The following is a 13,990-nucleotide window of genomic DNA, read 5'->3' as shown; positions in this document are numbered from 1 at the left end:
ACGAGGATCGAAGCCCGCGGCTACGAGCGAGTCGTCGATCCGCGACTTCATTACCGCGGCGTCGTAAACGTCGGCGGCTCGTCGCCTGCCCCCCCCTCGACGGATCGTTAAATCGCTGAACCGTTAAATATCGCATCCGGGGGAGTGCAGGCGACGCGGACGTCGTCGCGATCGCGAGCACTAAACGTCGCGCGCCGCATAAACAAGCCCGGCGCATCGCCTCGACGAAAGATCCGCCGGCAGCCGTCGGCCGCTCGGTCGCGCTCGCGGACCGGCCGCCCGAGGACGCGCCGCTCGCGGGGGCAGCTGATGGATGGGCGGCAGCCGCGCACCGAACAACACCGGCCGCGACAACGAGAGAGTCGGGCTTGTCGCCTCGCACCCGGGTCCTGTTCGCCAAACGCGGAGAGGCGCGCGCCCGATGCGTGTTTCTGGCGTAGACATAATAGCGAGCGGCCGACGTCGGGGCTTGTAGCAATCTGGGCGTGCTCGCCGCGCGGCCATTGTCGAGGATGCCAGCTCGGCGGCGCGCGCGCTTGTAAACAATCCGTTAGGCAGGAATCCGTCGAAAATAGCCGGGCCGCTTCCTCGCGCTCGTCTCGGGGCGCGCCCCGAATGCAGCACGGCGGTGGCGGCGGCGTGGGCAGCGCGCGGTCAAGCTGCCAGCCAATTGTCGATGCGACTTTCGGCCGCGGGCGGCGGCTGTCAGCGGCAGCCGAGCGGCTAATCCGCCGACTTCTCTGATCCGCGGGCCAGACGGCCGGAGGGCGAGCCTCTCGCCGCGCGAAACTAAGGCGCGCATTAATTCGCGCGCGAAGACACTTAATCGTCTAGATCGAATCGCTGAATGGGCCGCGCGTTATGAACTCGGCCGCGGCCGCGCGACGCGCGGATATTATTGGATCGAATGCATCACGTCAAACGACACGTGAAATAAGTTATGGGTTGGTGGCTGCATTGGCACCGCTTCGTGACAGCCTATTCCTGGAATATGCCGGCCGCCCCCCCCGTCCCGCCGCCGCGCGAGCTCCACTCCCGATGACGCGGATGGACGTTGCCGCGCGCTGCCCCTTTCGATCCGTCTCCGCGCGCCGCCGGCTTTCGTCAGCCATGCTATTTTCCGTCTTATTGGATTTCGCGCGACGCAGCTCCGGAGCCCGCGATCCCCGGCCGATTCGCCGCAAACTCCACTTGGCCCGCTGATCCGCGGGCGCGTTTAATCTCGCGCTCTTCACCGGCCTGTTTAGCGTCGCGGATAAATTAGGCCCTCTTGAATGCCTTCGCCCCCGCGGCCCGCGCCAGCCTGCACTTTGATGTCTATGCTCGCTGCAGCCTCGCTGCGGCTCCGGTCTGAAAGTAAATAAGAGCAGCCAGCCTCCCGCGCGCAATCAGCAGCCTCCGCGAGAGCGGCTCTTCCCGCGTTCCAGCCGGCTGCTCGGCGAGCGCGTTCGATGGACCGCGCGCTCATCCGCGGCGACGGCTCTCGCTCGCCCTCGTGGCCCTCGCGGCGCTCTCGGCCGAAACGAGGCGTCGCGTCGTCGGCGCTGGACGAGAGGACACCTCCGCCCGCCTCGCTGCGCGCCGGCCGAACGACGCCCCTGCCAAGGACAGCTCCGGTCGATAAGGCTCTCGCGTTTCGCGGGTGGCAGGTACTCGGTTCGTGCCGTCGGCTGAGACGTAACGCCGCGAGCTGTCTTACTTGTTGCCTTCGACGTGGGCTGGCTCGCGGCATCGGCGCAGGAAAGGCGGCAAAATCGATTTCCATAATGAGTAATTGTGGCGGCACAGGGCGAGAAAGAACGGGGAGTGAAGCGAAGATGAAGAACAAAGAGACGGCGGCGGCGGCGGCGGCGAGACGACGGCTGTGGCGACGATAGCGGCGACGCTGTTGCGGGCGCCGCTCTGAATGAAAATTACGCGCGCGCGGTTACGAGTCGCAGTTTGGCTGCGCGTGAAAATATTGCGCAAGTATTAAAAGGCCTGCGGAGAAGCGCAGACAGCGCGAGAGAGAGGGAGAGAGAGAGAGCGAGTGCTGTAAGCGTCTACGTAGCTGCGCGGGAACGCGGGTGGAGCGGTGCCGGGGTGGGGGGCGAGGTGGGAGGGGGGGGGGGAGGCTTTAGACACGTATAATCCGCGACTGCGGCGAACAAATGCGGCGTGTTAGCATAAATCTCGAAATCCATTTGGAGGCGCGAGAGAGTCTATTAGGCCGTCCTGAACCGAGGCGAAGAGTCAGCAGCGCGACTCGCTGACGGACCGAGCAATCTGCTCGGCCTAGCTAATTAAAGCAAGTGTGCCCGGCGCGACGTCGACGACAACAACAAGAACGGCAACAATGGCAACGATAGGCGCGCCGATGGCCGCGGCATCGACCGAAGGGAAAGCGAACGGCAAAAACGCCGTGGTCCGAATCGAGAAGCGGCAGCGAGTACGGAACCGCGACGGGTCCTTTAATTAAAATAAAGCTGGCTTTTACAATGGCTCGGCGGATACGCGTGTGCGTGTGCTGTCGGGCGTCTAGCTAGCGCTATGCACGTCTCTTTCTCTGGCTCCGTCTCTCTCTCTCTCTCTCTCTCTCTCTCTCTCTCTCTCTCTCGCTCTCTCTGTCTTTTAATAATATCACGGTGGGAGGTTAATCTCGTAAGTATTCGTCTCTCCCTCGGCCTATCCCATCCCGTCATTACTCTCTTTCTCTTCTAAGCACATATGCGTGCGCGCTCTCGCTCGCGTACACGTCAGCATTCGTAAATCCGCATATTCGCTCTTGCTCTGCCTGCCTGCTTGCCTGCCTGCTGCCTGCCTGCCTGCCTGCCTGCCGATGTGTTTTTCTTTATTTCGTTCTCTCTTTCGAGCGGCTCTTCTTTGCTCGCTCGCGTGCGCTGTCTGCAGACTGATCGAACAAAGCGCACTCAAACGAGTTTCTATATTTAAGTCAAAGCTCATCTCGGCCTCCCCCTCCTCGCCACCTCCGTCGCCTCGCCGCGTCTTTTTGCGCCTTCGATCTGGCTTTTCCGTTCATAAATCTTTCGCGCTCGGCGCGCTCATATTTCCCCGGATAAACGCGCGGGATTTCGTCGAATGCTCTTGTCGAGGCGCTAATTAATGCTTTTATTGCGCGCTTGTCAGCGTCTCGCGCCCGCGCCTCTCTCGGTCGCGGCTGACCGAGGAAGTGGAAGCTCGTCGCGGCGATTCGCAGCCGTAATTGTATCGGCTCTCGCTCGCGCTGCAGCTGCTGGCTTCTTTCGCTCGCGGGGGCGCCGCCACCGCCGCCTCCGCCGCCTCTGCCGCCACCGCCGCTCTGTGTACATAAGTTATACTTGAAGTTGGCGCGATTTATTTGGCGCTTATCGCTCTCGTCGGCGCGTCGAGCCGGGCCGGGCCGGGCCGGGCCGCGCTGGCTGCGAGATATACGTCTGCGGGCTTTACTTATCACTTAGCAGATGCAAATAGCGATCGAGCCCCGCAGTAGCACGCAGCTTTAAATTAAACTGTCCCGTTGATTGGATGGCTTCGGATATCGCGCCCGAGTCCGCCAACTTTGCTCCGAGAATCTCTCGAGCGCCCCAGCGACAGCGACTCGATCTAATCTTTAAAATTGCCTTTTATTACTACGAATCGTTATATCGCCTCCCGCCCCGTTCGCCCGTTCGCCCGTTCGCCCGTTCGCCCGTTCGCCCGCTCGCTCGCTCCTCGTCATCCGCCTCGTCCTCGTTCTCCGATTCCATTTCTATAATTTGACATTATGACTTTACGAGCCCATCAAGCTTCATCAATCAAATGGTCCGCTTCTGGCAACACCAGCAGCATCATCTCAAGCTTCTTAGCTGGAGAGTCGCAAGTAGCTTTTTAATAACCAGCCGCTCGCACTTGACGAAGTGGATCCACGGCCAGAGCAGCAAATAAATAAGCCGCTTGTTGAATACAGCTCCCTGCTTTTGAGCAAGAGACCGAGCAACAGCTACAGGATATTGCAATAATATGCAAAGTATATGAGGGAATATATTAATTCCGAGAGAGAGAGAGAGAGAGAGAGAGAGAGATTGAGCGCCGCTGCACATCGCTGCTAGCGAAAAGACTTGGCAGCTGACTATACTATATACTCGCCCAAGTGAAGGAAGCTCCGCGAGAAAGTGGTGGAAGAAGAAGACGAGGACCCGTAGATTCGTCGCCGACAAATAAATACTCGATATCTCCGAGAGTCGAATAGAAAATGAGAGAGAGAGAGAGAGAGAGAGAGCTTGCAAGCGACAGCCGAGCACAAGCTTAAATCCGTGCGCGATCCTACTCAACTAAATTTTAATTTTCCGTCCTAGCTGAGCGCGTCGCGCGCCCGCGCTCGCTGCTTCCGTTGTACTGCGAGCTTCTGATGAAAAAGGAACAAGCTGGAAAAAGCAGCGCCCGCGTCGAGCGCGCAACTAAGTCGTGGCACTTCTTTGGCCCGCTAATCAAATCTCCGAGCGAATCACCGAGGCTCGCACGCCAACGTGCGGCTGATTTTTCGACTCGACGACATTTCGCCACCGGCAACGGAATAAGCTGCGCGGCCAAGTTTCCGCTCGGGCGACAATTAAAATACGCAGTCGATTATATGCAGATGAGACGGAATAAAAGTGACGAAGAGCGACGAAGAATGGAGTTGGCCGTGGCTGCGTTGATTGGCTCGAGTTGTTCGCAAGTTCCGCCGTCGCCGTCGCCGCCGCTGCCGCCGCGGAGAATCTGCCAAGGAATCAGAGGGAACGAAGATTGGAAGTAAAGTCGCAAGTCGAATACTTGAATGTTGAGCGCTGGAATGGTGGTAGTTGGCGCTCTCGGCAGCAGCGCGCTCGGTTGATTCTGCCACGGATAAAAAGTTGAGAAAAGCAAGAGTCGAGAGATCAATACGAACGAGCGACCACCCACTCGGGTTCGCCGCCGCCACCCGCGCCGCCGACCTCCGCGTCCTCCGAGAGTAAGAAGGTGGCATCCCCGCCAGCCGCTTCCCTCCGACTCGCCTCCTCTTCTCTTCTCTCTGCCCGAGTCTTTGCGACTTTCGATTGACTCTGCTCTCCGCTCTCGGCTCTCTCTCGCTCTTCTTTCTCGCAGGTATTCGTTTTTTGCTGGCTCCGAGCTTATGACAATTTACCCTCGACTCTCGCTCCGACATTTTTGTCGTTCGACTAGCTTCTTCTCTGCGCCGCGTATCGGCCGTTAATCGTGCGCTCGGCCAGTGCCAGTCGAAAGTCGGATCCATCGTTAAAACGTATAATATCATATGTTGTCGGCAGCGAGATGATACTATTTTGGATACGCGAAGGAGCGTGTACATTCATCCGGCCTGGCGTACAGCTGGGGAAAGCCAATCCACGGGTGTACGTATTTCAGCAGCGGCTTTTTTTTCCTTGAAATTCAATTAAAAGTTTGCTGAAAAAAGAGAACGCTAGCGCGGAATGAAAAACAAATCTCGGCTCGAAAGTAGCGCAGCTTTGGAAATCAAAGCTCGGCGAGTGGGGCTGCTGCGAAGGAAGTGAAAACAACAACAGGAGCAGCAGCAGCAAGCGCGGCAAAAACAAGTTTGTTCGATTGTTCGTTGCATCGATCGCGGCGCAATCGAGAATCTCGCTGCTCTCGGCGCGGCAGAAGAAGCGACGACGGCGGTGGCTTCCTCGTGGCGAGGTTATAACTCACGGCTAATCTAATCCAGGAGAGCTCGCCCGTATCGGGATATTCTCCGTCCGACTCAGCCGGGCGATTTATACGAATGGGTATTTGCACGCGTCGGCACTGCGGAAAAAAGCACAATGGCCGCCGTCGCCGCCACCGCCGCCGCCTCCGCCACGGCTGCCAGACCACGAGGGCATGTACGCGTGTGGACTTTGTTCCATTCGCTCCTATTCCTGTGCGCCAACCCGGCTGTTGTTTGCGCGGGAGGGGCGCTGTACCTGGCCGCGCGCGGCAGGTCCGGCGCGCGCCTTGCCGCGTCGTAAATCCGCGCGCATAATTCGGCATATCGTCGGCAACAAACTGGCGTCGTCGGCGACGGCGTAACGAGAATTGAGAGAGCCGCAAAGCTCGGGCACGGTCGTCCCGCCGAGACGCGTGCTCGCTGCAAATCCGGCGACGCAGCAGCTCACGATTAGCCAAACGTAAGAAGACGAGGCCGGAGCGGTCGTCATCGCTCGCGAGGCCGCTTGCGCGCGCTAACTTAGTTTGCGAACTGGAAAATCCCGCGGCGGCGGTGGCGGCGGTGGCGGCGGGCCATTGCAGCGGTAATTCTTTGTTTCGCGACGGGCTGCGAGTCGGCAGTCGGGGAGTCGGGCCGGACGTGTAAATACTGGCGGGTGCGAGCGCGGCTAAGAACTTTGAAAGCAGGAGGAAAAAGGCCCGCAGACGCCGCGGCGAGGAGGCGAGAAAGCAGCCGAAGCAGCCATTCCGGCTCTCGCCTAAATCGCCCCAACAACTCATACGCGCTGAAAGTTGCCGCGAGCCCCGGTGATGTACGAGCCGCGGCGCCGCAGCCGCGCCTCTGCTGTGGGAGCCGTGGCACTGTAAGAGCTCCTGGCCAAAGATGCCTTTATTTATTTGCCTCTTACAGCCCCGAGGATCGATCTGTTGTTGCCGCGCGGGCCGCGCTCCGCGGGCTAATGCCGAGGGGCGACGCCGAGCGCGGCAAAGCGGAGCCGGGGCTGCGCTGGTAGCCGTGGCCATCGAAATGGAGGCTGCTGGTAGCAATAATGGCGAACGCGGCTGGCGCGAGGACGAGGGCGCGCGCGGAAGGGAAGGGGCACGGCTGCGGGCGCGAGAGCTTCGGTTTATCCGGCTTCGATTTTTCCGCGAGCGCGGCGACAATTCGCAGGCGCGGCGGCCTTCCTCTCTCCGCTGGCGCTGCGGCTCCCTCCCCGGCGGCCGCGCGCTTCTTTCGCCGCGCGCTGACACGAAGACAGCGCGCGACGAGCGACGAGCAACGAGCGACGAGCGACGAGCGAGCGAACAAACGGGCGACCGAACGGCCGAATGGGTTACGCCCAGATGCGCGCATCGAAGCCTGGTCAATAGAGTCGCGGTGCTCGATCTCGCTCCCTCTCGCGGCGGCGCCGCTCGCCTCCTCTCGCTCGGTGCTCCTCGCTCCCTTCCAGCGCCGGCGGCCGCAGTAGCAGCAGTGGCAGCGGCACGAGCGATGCGCGCCTCGCCGGCGCTCCTATCAAACCAAACGGGTGGGAGAGCGAATACTCTTCGATATGGAGGTGCGTGAAATGCGTCGCTCGGTCCACCTACGAGAGAGCGAGAGAGAGAGAGAGAGAGAGAGGGCGCCCGATCGCCGAACGCCCCGAGCGAGCGCGCACTCCGCATGCACTCCCCTCATCGGAGGACCACCCTCGCCCGATTGGAAATCTATTCCCTCCCCTCGAAGTCGAACGCCGACCTATCGGAGGGTTCGGTTCGGCGATATTGAGTCTGCGCGCTGCGGCCCTGTCGCGTGCGCTGCCGCTGCCGCTGCCTGCCTGCCTGCCTGCCTGCCTGCCTGCACCAGCGACTCGCTGCCGCCTGCTACCACTCTCTCCCTCTCCCCTATTTTATCTCTGTACTCCGATTTCTCCACGCCTCTCTTACCTTTCTCGCCTCATCTCTCTCTCTCTCTCTCTCTCTCCTTCCCATTCTTTCTCCTATTCCCGCATTGTTCAAGCTGCCACCGCGCTCCGCCATTGCCGCCAATGCTCGCCGCGAAAATCAATTGTTCCGCGGCGGCTCCGCAATAAAGCCGGCCGTCCTCCAATCATCGGCGCTCTTCCGCGAGGCGCGCCGAGCCGCCGAGTCGCTCTCGCGCGTCGACCGCTGTCCAGCAGTCCGATAATTATAAGCGCTAGGCCGCGCCGCGGACACGCTGCGGACAATGGTGCCTTGGTCTGGCCGCGACAGAGTCGTTGGCGCGGATGCGGCGGTTCTCCAGCGGCGAGAGCGGGGCCAATCGAGGGCCGCGCGCGCACAGCCTGCAGAAGCCGTCATAGCTCATTGCTCGGCCGTGGCACAATGGAGGAGGCCAGCAGCGCGAAGCGGCAAAGTTGTTGTGTGTCAGGAGAGCCGCTGGCGGCGGAGTTCGGGGCCAGGCGCTAAATGGCGCTCGAGCCATTCAGCGCACCACCTCGCTCGCGTGCCAGCACAATGCCAGCGCCAGCCACTTAGCAGTCTCCGGCAGCTCTTTCTCTGTCGCGGACCTTCCTATGCCGCTCGGCCGTGCACACGCGAGCCGCCGCGTGCCATTGTGCCCCGACTTTTCCTCGCGCCGCTCCGGCGGACTGCGCGCTCCCGAATAACCGGCCGAGCGACCAAGCCTTTATCGCCGCGAGCCGCGACTCGAGCGGCTCCCCGCTCGCCGCCGCCCGCGAGGTCGCGTTTCAAAGGAGGGCCGCGCGACACCGAGTCGAATCCCCATTGTGGGTCCGGCGCGCCGCCGCCTATCCGCGCATCGCGCGTTATTTACGAGCGCCTCGGTCCGCTCCGCACCGGGCTTTTCCAGCTGCCGCGGTTCGACTGCCAACTACGCAGATGCGCGAATACAGATGTGCCGCGGAGACGGAGACAGGCCAATGGAGCGCGCGGGCATTGTGCGGCGGCGCTTTTCAAAAAACTGGCGCGTCAATCGCGTCGAGCTCCAAGGTACCAAGAGGACGTCGATCCTGGTGCACGCGTAGGCCGCGAAGCGCCGACAAGCGGGAGAGCCGGACCGAGTGGCAGAAGAGGTGGGGCCGGGGGTCGAAAAGCGGAGGTCGTTCCTTGCCGACGGGGTCGACGTCGGGCGGCCATTTCTTCGTCGAAGCTTTATTCCCGGCTGAACGAACGGGAGGCAGCCTGGGCCGGGTGATGAAATAAAAAAGGGAAGAGAAGCGAGAGCGAAGAGGAGAGGAGAGCGCGTGCAGGCGGCAGGCAGCTCTCGCTATTTCTATTCGTCTCCGGCTCTTTCGCTCTCCTCTCGCGCGAGAGTGAGTGCCGGCGGGGCGCGGGGGTGGCTGCTGGCGAGCGAGTGGGTGGCGCTGGCGTCGAGCGCGCCGCCAGTAGTATAGAAGCTATCGACGTTTTTACGTAACAAATCAGTCGCATATAAGCGGCTGCGCGTCGCGCCAGCCAATGGGAGCGCGAGCCGATACTCGATAGCCGATCAGGCGATAGCTCCGAGGAGGGAGTCGCCCGCCCGGCGAACGTGTCCAATCGGGCGGGCCGCTGATGCGGCTGCAGAGGCAAAACGAGCGCCAAGAAAAACGGGGAGCAGCGCCGAGCCGAGTCGAGCCAAGAGAGCCGTGTCGCTGTGTGGCTGCGCGCCGCGAGAGGGAGGAATCGATGAGGGACGAGGCCAGAGGGAGAATAGCGGCAGCAGCCGTGTCAGAGGAGGGATCTATCTCGCGAGCGCGCACCGGAGGAGAAAAAAGGAAAACTAGATATCGGGCGAAACGAGAGGGAGAGGGCGCGCAGCCGATGCCCGAAGGGGTAGCGCCGAGCGCCGAGGAAAAAGGTGCAGGCTCTCGGCGCTCTTTCGCTTCTTTTGCTCTCGGCCGCGGCAGCGCTGCCGCCGCTGCCACCGCTGCCACCGCTGGCGCTGCAACGCCGAGCTCTATATCGCAATCGGCGATATCCGTTCTGGCGGCCAATTTTTCCCGCTCTAACTTTCTCTCCGGCAGCCACTCGGCCCGGCGGCTGGTCGTTTCTACGAAAATGCCACGACTGCCGCGCCGACGGACCGGAAAACGCGGCTCCGGCTGATAGCCGGCAATTCCGCCGTGGTACCGTTGGCGGCGCATAATTACGCCGCAATTGGAAAAACCGCTCGGCCATTCGTCGGCGGAAAATCGCTGAGAAATCAGCGAATAAGCGCCGCCTGCCGACGGACCGAGAGAAAGAGAGGATTAGCGCGGCGCCGATGAAAAGTTTGGAAATAAAAGATAATTCGCGCAGGCACGAGGACGCGGCGCGAGGGCATCCATGCCGACGCACGAAAAGGAATATGACGTGCGGGGATTTCGTTTCACGTCGGTCCTTGGCTCCTTTTCGCCGAACCTGATCCCATAATATCATCGTCATTCCAGGATGCTCGTCCGCGCCACGCCGGAATATGCAGATGCGAGTGCAGAAGAAGCATTTTAATCTATGGTCAGGCGCTCCACTTCGTCGCTCTCTCTGCCTCTCTCTCTCTCTCTCTCTCTCTCTCTCTCTCTCGGCGATGGAAGCCCGGATTATAATCAACCCTTTTATCCTGGGCTTTCCGTGTCGCTAATTTCCATAATTACACAGACGCTAAAATCACAATATCCACGGCGGCAGCGGCGTCGGCGTGAGCGCGAGGAGCAGAGGCTGTGCAAGGAAGGTCTGCTGGTGCACGTACACTCGCAGAGAGAGAGAGAGAGAGAGAGAGAGAGAAAGAGAGAGAGCTGGTCTTTGAAGCTCGGCGAGAAAGAGTGCGCCGGAGCGACGGCGGCGGCGACGGAGGCAGCAGCAGCAGCAGCAGCCAGATAAAGCTAGGCCGGCTCGCTGCCGCTATAGGATCGCTCGCTCTCGCGTGTTTATGCACTCGTATCCGCGTGGCCGGGCATGGAAGTGCCCGGATAACCAGCCAAGTGACAAGCCCGAGCTCTGCACCAGGCACATCGCGCGGCAGCTCACATCGTCGCGTGTCTCTGACTAGCCGGGCGCCCCCCGCCGCCACCCCGCCTGCAGCCGCTCTCCAGCTGAATTTTGAACGCCAGCCAACTCGACAAAGTGGGCTTAAAAGTCCCTCGATAAAAGCTGCCCCGCCTGGCATCGGCGGCGCGCGCGCGCGCGCGCCCGCTGCTGCCCGACAGTAGTCCGCGCCGAGGGAGCGCGGACGGCCGCGCCGATCAAGCTGCGAGGCCGTCCGCGGGCAAAGGGGCCGCGTCGCGAGCGCCTCGGTCACAGGGCTTGACTTTTCTCGCGCGAGCCTCGCGATGCTTGGCTCTCGGCTTGGCTTTGGCTTCGGCTTCGGCTGGAGGATGAGGTGGTTTTGCTGGGGCTGTATCGAGCGGCCCTCCCACATACATCTATCTCCTCCGGCTCTCCCTCCCCCAGCTGCCGCCGCTGCCGCCAGCGCCAGCGCCTCGGAGCCGCGCCGCGCGCCCCGCGCGCCCAAGTCGCTCTTTCCCTCTTTTCCCTCCGAGGTTCGCGGCGCGCGGCGACCCCTCCCTCCCCCGGCCGCCCCGGCCTCCCCGGCCCCCACCCCCGGCAGCGCGCGATCGAGCTCTCTCTCTTTTCCTCTCGCGAGCACGTCTTCTGCAACCACCTACCTTTGACTCACCTACACTCCACCTATCCACCTACACTGCGCGCCCTGCCCACCCCTCGCGCCGCCAGCAGCAGCCGTGGCAGCAGCGGCGGCGGCGGCGGCGGCGGCGGCAGCCAGCGAACGAACGACTCGATATCTCTTTCTTTCGATTTATCTTTTGATTCGCCCCCTGCCCGCCGCCCCTTGCCGACTTTGCAGCCATTCTTTCCGCTTGGCCTCTCTCGTCTACCTTTTTGCCGCCCTCTCGCCCACTCCAGCCCTACGCTTTTTACCTCTCGTTGCGATTCTTCGCTGGCTGCTGCACGCTGCGCTCCTCGTGGCCTTTTTCCGCGATGGCATTACGAGAAATTTCTGCCGCGCGTAGCCGACGCCGCCGCCGCCGGTTGAAAAACTGCGAGCGAGGTCGACGAACCGTTACGCACGCATCAAAATTTGATTCCGAAATGGAATTAGCGCCGCAGCGGAGAAAGCGAAAGTTGACGGCGGCCCGGGGGGCGTCGGAGGGGCGGGGGGATATTAGTAGGCGGCGGCGAAGAGAAAGCGCCGAAAAGGCCGTGGCTCCTCGAAGCGAGTAAAAAGGAGCGAGCGCGAAGGAGGGAAGGAAGGAAGCGAGAGGACACTCGAAAGCGAGAGCTTTATGCACTTTCCTTCTTGGGGCGCGTAAAACCAGATGAGGGGCCAGCGGCTGCCGAAATTGCTTTCAGTGCGGCCGTCGAGTTGACCTGGCACTGCAAACTTTGGCTTTTCGCTCGCCGCCGGAGAGCGAGAGAGAGAGAGAGAGAGAGAGAGAGAGAGAGAGGGAGCCGACGGAAAAGCTCGAGAGACTGGCAGCTACAAGGTCACGCCTCAACTCCGATGATCGAGCCTCGCTGCTGGCCTACCTTGCCGCTCGTCGCAAGCTCGCCCCGATTTTTTTCACTGTCGCGCGGCTGACCTACGGGAGCAGCTAATACGCCAAATATGGGCTTTCCGCGCGTGTGCGTCTGCCGCTGGCGTCGCCTCTGTACGCGCATTAAGAGGCCTCCATGTAGGTGTACGCGCGTCAAGAGATACAAAGATAGAGAAGGAGAAAGCAGTGGCAGTGGCAACATCTCGGATACGATACGAGAGTCGAAGCTGGGGGAGGCAGCTCGGCAGCCCGAGAAGGAGGAGAAGAGACGTTGGCTCGAGTGAGAGCGGATGGGGCTGCAATCGGCTATAGAGGACGGGGAGGGTGTAGAGAAAGAGAGCAAGCCGGTAGAGAGTAGTGGCACGAGCGAGAAAGAACGGCCAGGATAGATCGGCTATATGGGGCGCGACAGAGACGGAGAAAGACAGAGAGAGAGAGAGAGAGAGAGTGAGCGCGCGGAGACGACACGGGAGTAGGAGCAGTATCTTGGAGACTTTGCACTGTATCTTGAAATGAGTTTTGTTGGATCAATAAGTTCCACTATAAGAACACTCTTGCTCCGTTTCTCCTACTCTCTCTTCTCTAGCGCCAGAGAGGGGCTCTCTCCAGCTCTATCTCTCTTTATCTCTGTTTATCTGTGTCGGCAAATAGATATACACGAAAACTCGCGTATAGCAGCTACCCCTTACTGTTTATATATCCCGACGCGGCGGCTATACAGCCCCGAATGGGATCCACTCGCTTCCCACGTTGCCAGAGACGACTCGAACTCAATCTCCGTTCGCGCGATCACTGCTGAGAGCAGGAAGGAGCACAGGTGAGAGTGGCACACGCGCGCGCAGCTGTTAAACGAGATTGCAGCGCGCGACCGTAGCCGACCGGCGCGTCATCGCAACTTTGTAATCAAACTTTTTTCCTGCGACGGCGCCACTCGCGACCGGCTCGCCCGCTAATTATGCAAACGCATTTTCACCGCGGGCCGGCATCGCCGCGACCGATCGGTTAGCCGTGGCTCGATCGCTTTGGGAAAAACCGCTGGATAGACGCAACTGTTCATCGTCGTTGAACTTGGCACTGACGACGATTGGTCGCGACGACGGCGCTCGCGGCCAAACTTCCAATTGGCAGCGCGTGGCTTTTGCATTCGAGAGCACACGGTGGAAAATTAAATTACCAATGGAATGCAATGTACGCGGTGCGCGACTGGGATTCGTTACGCGCGGAAGCTACGAGCGAGACTGAAATGGAACTGGCGAGATACGCCGCGCAGACAATGACTATCGGTCTTCGGGTGCGCCGCACGCGTTCAGCTCGGCTTTGATCCTTTGAGCAATCGAACGATATTTAGCGCTTATTGCCAGAGCCACCGCGCGAGCACGCAGTCGTCCTCGCGACAAAGCCGGCCAACAGGACTGGATTTACGAGCAACATTTCGCAAATATATTTTACAAGTGCGCGCTCTCTCTCTCTCTCTCTCTCTCTCTCTCTCTCTCTCGCTCGAGCTTTATCTGACGTCCGCTTTCCATCTCATTTGTTAGATGTGCCGGCGATAATCCAATCGACCTGGCGCTGCCAAGCTACGAGCAGAGTTGGCTGGAGCTCGGGCCGTTGGCAGTCCGAGCACGAACCGCACCGCGGGGCCGCTGGAAAAAGGAGCAAGAAGGAGCGAGAGAAGGAAAAAGTCCGAAGCAGAGCGAGAGTGAGCGGGGAGAAGGGGAGAGGAGGGAGGGAGGGAGGGAGGGAGCTCGTAAAAAAATATCTGAATCTCGAGATGCGCTTCGAGTGGCGCGCGCACACACGCTGAAATCTGTTCGTCACGCAAAGCGAGCGAGCGAGAA

This window comes from Phymastichus coffea, unplaced genomic scaffold (assembly GCF_024137745.1).
Source record: "Phymastichus coffea isolate CEN01 unplaced genomic scaffold, Cenicafe_Pcof_1.1 PCOF00120, whole genome shotgun sequence".
Lineage (NCBI taxonomy): Eukaryota > Metazoa > Arthropoda > Insecta > Hymenoptera > Eulophidae > Phymastichus > Phymastichus coffea.
The sequence above is the reverse complement of the archived record's forward strand: the minus strand, read 5'-3'. Positions refer to the sequence as shown.